The 6,000-nt window shown below is 64.1% G+C and overlaps 3 non-coding genes across 3 annotated transcripts; 1 reads left to right on the top strand and 2 right to left on the bottom strand.

Moving 5' to 3' along the window:
- Positions 1-280: 280 nt before the first annotated feature.
- Positions 281-445, bottom strand: LOC123818958. The gene has a single exon (XR_006785734.1). It is a non-coding gene; the product is annotated as a U1 spliceosomal RNA (small nuclear RNA).
- Positions 446-2,810: 2,365 nt separating this feature from the next.
- On the top strand, positions 2,811-2,900 carry TRNAY-GUA. Its single transcript is given in 2 exon segments — positions 2,811-2,847; positions 2,865-2,900. It is a non-coding gene; the product is annotated as a tRNA-Tyr (tRNA).
- A 1,173-nt stretch (positions 2,901-4,073) lies between these two features.
- On the bottom strand, positions 4,074-4,163 carry TRNAY-GUA. The gene is given in 2 exon segments: positions 4,074-4,109; positions 4,127-4,163. It is a non-coding gene; the product is annotated as a tRNA-Tyr (tRNA).
- Positions 4,164-6,000: the final 1,837 nt, after the last annotated feature.

The following is a 6,000-nucleotide window of genomic DNA, read 5'->3' as shown; positions in this document are numbered from 1 at the left end:
AGCAGTTTAAGAAGCAAAATAGTGGGGGCCAGCGCCAGTGGACAGTAGTGCGGAACTTTCAACACGCTGCGCGGAGCACTCAACAAACAGGGCAGAAAACACTTGGGAAGTGGTGTGTTGCACTACTGACGGCGGGTAGTGCAGCTAGGAACAAACACGTTTCTTCAAGCCCACCCCCCAAAGCGAGATTAGTCGCAAGGCCCCAAGAACTCTGCCGCGAGTAGGTTTACACCCACGCTCTGCCTAGCTAAGCCGTTCTGCTCTTTCAACCACGGAAAGCCAGGGGAGAGCGCGAACGCAGTCCCCCACTACCACAAATTATGCAGTCGAGTTTCCCACATTTGGGGGAAATCGCAGGGGTCAGCACATCCGGAGTGCAATGGATAAGCCTCGCCCTGGGAAAACCACCTTCGTGATCATGGTATCTCCCCTGCCAGGTAAGTATGAGTTGGGTTTCCCGCCTCCACCGGACCCTCACGCTCGCCTCACTTTACACGCACGGCCACTGTTCGCGCGCCGCCGCCGCACCTCCCCGCCCGAGCGTCCCGAGCTCTAACTTCGCCCACCGCAAAAACGGCCTCGGGGCGTTTGGATCCGGGACGCGGGGGGGGGGCGCGGACGCCGTAGGACCGGCAGCCTCTGCGCGCCCGCTCATCTGCATACGCCGCGCGCCCCGCCCATTCTGACGTCCGGCGCCCAGTCTTCCGTTCCGAACCCAGCGGCCAGGCGCAGGTGGCGCCCGGCACGCAGCAGCACGCAGCGCTCTTGGGCCCCGGCGAGGTTGGAGGTCAGGGCTCCGGCGTGGCCTCGCCTTCTTTCCGGCCAAAGAAAATCCCCTCCCGCTTTTGTCCTCGCCGGCTCAGCTCCTCACGTGACCGAAAGCTCAGGAAAAGGCCCTTTTGCAGGCTGACGTTAGTGCGGAGCCGCTTGATCAGAAGTGGTGGGCCTGTCTATTCCTGCGGTCTCTCTGAGCCAAAGTCACGCTACGGGCTGCGGAATGCGTGGCAGCCTGACCTAGTGACGCCCACGAAAACCCAGGGGGGCAAAGTTTTGTAGAAAGAAAACAGGGTCGGGAGCCCTCCCGCCTCTTCCGCGAGCGCTGCCGGCCCCAAAGTGCTCCCCAACCACCCCCCCCCCCCCACCCCCCGGTCCTCTGACTCGGCCAGACTCTCTCCAAGGTGAACGCAGCAGACAGGGGTGAGAGTGATGGCACAGGTGTGGCGCAGTAACTGCCGACAGAGGGGAGAAAGCTGGGCTCCGGCTGTGCAGCGGTGATGGCGGCGTTTGAGAGGGAGAAGGGGGCGCTCCGTGGAGTCAGAGAAGCGAAAAGCCGCCGCCGAGGGTCGGTCAGCGTCCCAGCGGCCAGGCCAGCCGTGTGTGTGTGAGCACGCAGTGTGAAGTTAGGAGGCCGGGGGGCCGCCCGGCCCTTCCCGGCTCCGTTTCAAAGGCATACGCATCCCTAGGAAAGGGGCGTCAGGCGCTGACCTCTCTCGGGCGGGCATTTAATGGGAGCCGGAGGTCGTGCCTAGGGACAGGACCCTGACGCTGCCACGAGTCACGCCGGGGTCTGCTCACGTCTCTGGGGACAGGGAGCGGCTTGGGTGGGTGGTTCTCTGCTGGGAGCTCTGTGGTTGCCGACTCGAGGAATCCTGTCTTGTGATCAAACCGGACGGCTGCGCCGCCGCCCCCTACCCCGCCCCCCCCAACACACACCCCCGGCGAACCCTGGTCCCTGGCCCCTTCCTTTGTGTTCTCTCCTCTGTGATGACCTGGAGCGTTTCTCCACTCAGCAATGGTGCACGCCCGTGCCAGACGCCGCTCAGGGACTGGGGAACAAAAGCCCTCCTAGCGCTTACGGCAGGAGGAGTGGGGCGGGAGAAAATTGACGGCGGACGCAATAGGTAACTTAATTAGTACGTTAGGCGTTAGGAGCCGGGGGAGGGCCGGAGGAAGAGAAAGAACAGGAGGGAAAGGGGGACCGGGACGTGCAGCAGCGGGCAGAGGGGTGTGCTGAACCGGGCGGTCGGAAGAGGCCAAAGCCAGGAGGCGCCGAAGGAGCCAAGACCTGCCCGAGGGGAGGGGGTCGGTCCCGGGTGCCTGGGGGAAGGGCGTCCTCGGCGCGACCAGCAGGAGGAGCAAAGCCCAGGTTGGGCTGCGATCGTGTCCGGGTCGGGGCCAGGTCGCGCGCGCCTTGCAGACCATTGCAAAGCTGTAAATCTGAGCGAGCCAGCAGGTTTTGAGCCGAGGAATGGCTTGAGCTGACTCCCCGCCCCCACCCCGGAAACCCGCTCCGGCCACCAGGGTGGCGAGGAACGCCGCAGATCAATAAGAGACTTAAGGTTGGCTTACGTGTTTTTGGCACAAGGATAATTTGGAACTAAAGGTACTAAAAATCCAGGAGGTGGCCAGGCCGTTCGCCGACGCCTATCCGGTGCCAGTGGTCCTCCCCCTCCCGCCCCCGGCAGCGGGTGTGCCAGCGCCCCTCCCCTCCCTACCCGCTTCCTGGCCGCAGGTCACTGTCGTCCCCCCCCATCTCCCCCCGCCCCGTCCCCTCCCCGTAGAAAGGGGCGCAAGGAGGGGAAATTAGGCAACAGGTGAGGCCTGACCACGCGTCCTGAAACATCATCGTGGCGGGGCGGAGCCATCGCCTAGCCGCAGTCCTCCGCCCGCAAAGGGGGCGGGGGCGAGTGCCCGGCCGGCTTCAAAGGGGGCCGCGGGACACCTCAGGGCTCGTTCTGCTTCTGGGCGCCAGTGTCTCGGCGTCCCCTGAGCTCAAGGAATAGTCCAGACCCGGGCTTGGCGGCGTGCGCCCTTCGATAGCTCAGCTGGTAGAGCGGAGGACTGTAGGCCACGTGCACGCTGACATCCTTAGGTCGCTGGTTCGAGTCCGGCTCGAAGGAGGTGCCTGGTGCTTTTTGCGCCCGCCCCCCCCCCCCGCCCACCTGGCACCCAGGCCGGTCTTAGGGCCTGAAGGGCAGGACCTTGAGGCCCAACCCGAGAGAGCACCCAGGAACTAAGGGGCTGGGCCCTCACCCAACCCTTACGGGAAGAGGGGGCCATGCCAGGGCTCAGAGGGATGTGTGCTGGTGACCAAAACCCACTCCTCCCCTCACATCATTCTCCCGAAGAACCCAAGACCGGTTCCCAGGGTCCCACACCTCCACCTCCCTCGGGGGCCAAAGCCAATGATGGGCCACGGTTCTGTCTTTGGTCCCGGTCCGCGGGTATCCGCTGGTGGGGACACTAGAGGCTGGGGGTTCTCTGTAGCTGCACAGCAATAGAATCTTCCCGGAGGCCCCTGGTCAGAGTGCCGTGGTCCGGCCTCCTCGGAACCCGCGGGGACCACAGTACCCGGGCTGCTTGTCCTCACAGTGCGACAGTAGGGGGCGCTGGACTGCAGGGGGAGACCGCGAGCGCCCTCCGCGGGGAAAGGGGACTTGGGGACACGCAGCTTCCAGGCTGAATCAGGACCGAAAAGTGACTGTGGCTTCACGGGTCAGGGCAGGGCACCCTGGGGTTCAGAAAGTCACCCTCCCATGCTGTTCCCCTGCCAGTCCCCCATGGGATGAGCTCCCCTCACCACCACCACCGCATGAGCTTCGAATCTCCAGGGTCTGCTTAACCGGGAGGGAAAAGAGCAGGGACCCTCCCTGGACTCCTTCTCTGTGTCTGCGCTCTCGCCTCCACCCAGCTTTGTCCCACAGTGAAGACGGCTCCTTCTCTTTCTTTTCCTTTTTAAAAAATAATTCTTGTCTTAAAAAATGTTATTGATTGGTTTCGGAGACAGAGAGAAACAGACCTGAATTTGTTGTCCCGCTAGTTCTTGCACTCATTGGATGAAGCTCACTTGTACCATGAGTGGGGTTTGAACCCCCTGGTCGAGCATAGGACCGCTGCTCTAACCAGCTGAGCAAACCGGCCAGGTCCAGGTTCCTTCTGGGTGAGGACCCAGCCCCTTAGTTCCTGGGTGCTCTCTCGGGTTGGGCCTCAAGGTCCTGCCCTTCAGGCCCTAAGACCGGCCTGGGTGCCAGGTGGGCGGGGGGGGGGGGCGGGCGCAAAAAGCACCAGGCACCTCCTTCGAGCCGGACTCGAACCAGCGACCTAAGGATGTCAGCGTGCACGTGGCCTACAGTCCTCCGCTCTACCAGCTGAGCTATCGAAGGGCGCACGCCGCCAAGCCCGGGTCTGGACTATTCCTTGAGCTCGGGGACGCCGAGACACTGGCGCCCAGAAGCAGAACGAGCCCTGAGGTGTCCCGCGGCCCCTTTGAAGCCGGCCGGGCACTCGCCCCCGCCCCCTTTGCGGGCGGAGGACTGCGGCTAGGCGATGGCTCCGCCCCGCCACGATGATGTTTCAGGACGCGTGGTCAGGCCTCACCTGTTGCCTAATTTCCCCTCCTTGCGCCCCTTTCTACGGGGAGGGGACGGGGCGGGGGAGATGGGGGGACGACAGTGACCTGCGGCCAGGAAGCGGGTAGGGAGGGGAGGGGCGCTGGCACACCCGCTGCCGGGGGCGGGAGGGGGAGGACCACTGGCACCGGATAGGCGTCGGCGAACGGCCTGGCCACCTCCTGGATTTTTAGTACCTTTAGTTCCAAATTATCCTTGTGCCAAAAACACGTAAGCCAACCTTAAGTCTCTTATTGATCTGCGGCGTTCCTCGCCACCCTGGTGGCCGGAGCGGGTTTCCGGGGTGGGGGCGGGGAGTCAGCTCAAGCCATTCCTCGGCTCAAAACCTGCTGGCTCGCTCAGATTTACAGCTTTGCAATGGTCTGCAAGGCGCGCGCGACCTGGCCCCGACCCGGACACGATCGCAGCCCAACCTGGGCTTTGCTCCTCCTGCTGGTCGCGCCGAGGACGCCCTTCCCCCCAGGCACCCGGGACCGACCCCCTCCCCTCGGGCAGGTCTTGGCTCCTTCGGCGCCTCCTGGCTTTGGCCTCTTCCGACCGCCCGGTTCAGCACACCCCTCTGCCCGCTGCTGCACGTCCCGGTCCCCCTTTCCCTCCTGTTCTTTCTCTTCCTCCGGCCCTCCCCCGGCTCCTAACGCCTAACGTACTAATTAAGTTACCTATTGCGTCCGCCGTCAATTTTCTCCCGCCCCACTCCTCCTGCCGTAAGCGCTAGGAGGGCTTTTGTTCCCCAGTCCCTGAGCGGCGTCTGGCACGGTCGTGCACCATTGCTGAGTGGAGAAACGCTCCAGGTCATCACAGAGGAGAGAACACAAAGGAAGGGGCCAGGGACCAGGGTTCGCCGGGGGTGTGTGTTGGGGGGGGCGGGGTAGGGGGGCGGCGGCGCAGCCGTCCGGCTTTGATCACAAGACAGGATTCCTCGAGTCGGCAACCACAGAGCTCCCAGCAGAGAACCACCCACCCAAGCCGCTCCCTGTCCCCAGAGACGTGAGCAGACCCCGGCGTGACTCGTGGCAGCGTCAGGGTCCTGTCCCTAGGCACGACCTCCGGCTCCCATTAAATGCCCGCCCGAGAGAGGTCAGCGCCTGACGCCCCTTTCCTAGGGATGCGTATGCCTTTGAAACGGAGCCGGGAAGGGCCGGGCGGCCCCCCCGGCCTCCTAACTTCACACTGCGTGCTCACACACACACGGCTGGCCTGGCCGCTGGGACGCTGACCGACCCTCGGCGGCGGCTTTTCGCTTCTCTGACTCCACGGAGCGCCCCCTTCTCCCTCTCAAACGCCGCCATCACCGCTGCACAGCCGGAGCCCAGCTTTCTCCCCTCTGTCGGCAGTTACTGCGCCACACCTGTGCCATCACTCTCACCCCTGTCTGCTGCGTTCACCTTGGAGAGAGTCTGGCCGAGTCAGAGGACCGGGGGTGGGGCGGGGGGTGGTTGGGGAGCACTTTGGGGCCGGCAGCGCTCGCGGAAGAGGCGGGAGGGCTCCCGACCCTGTTTTCTTTCTACAAAACTTTGCCCCCCTGGGTTTTCGTGGGCGTCACTAGGTCAGGCTGCCACGCATTCCGCAGCCCGTAGCGTGACTTTGGCTC

Source organism: Phyllostomus hastatus, unplaced genomic scaffold, assembly GCF_019186645.2.
Source record: "Phyllostomus hastatus isolate PE091 unplaced genomic scaffold, TTU_PhHast_1.1 phas_contig_29, whole genome shotgun sequence".
In the NCBI taxonomy this organism is placed as follows: domain Eukaryota; kingdom Metazoa; phylum Chordata; class Mammalia; order Chiroptera; family Phyllostomidae; genus Phyllostomus; species Phyllostomus hastatus.
This window is presented reverse-complemented; position numbering and strand designations above follow the sequence as displayed.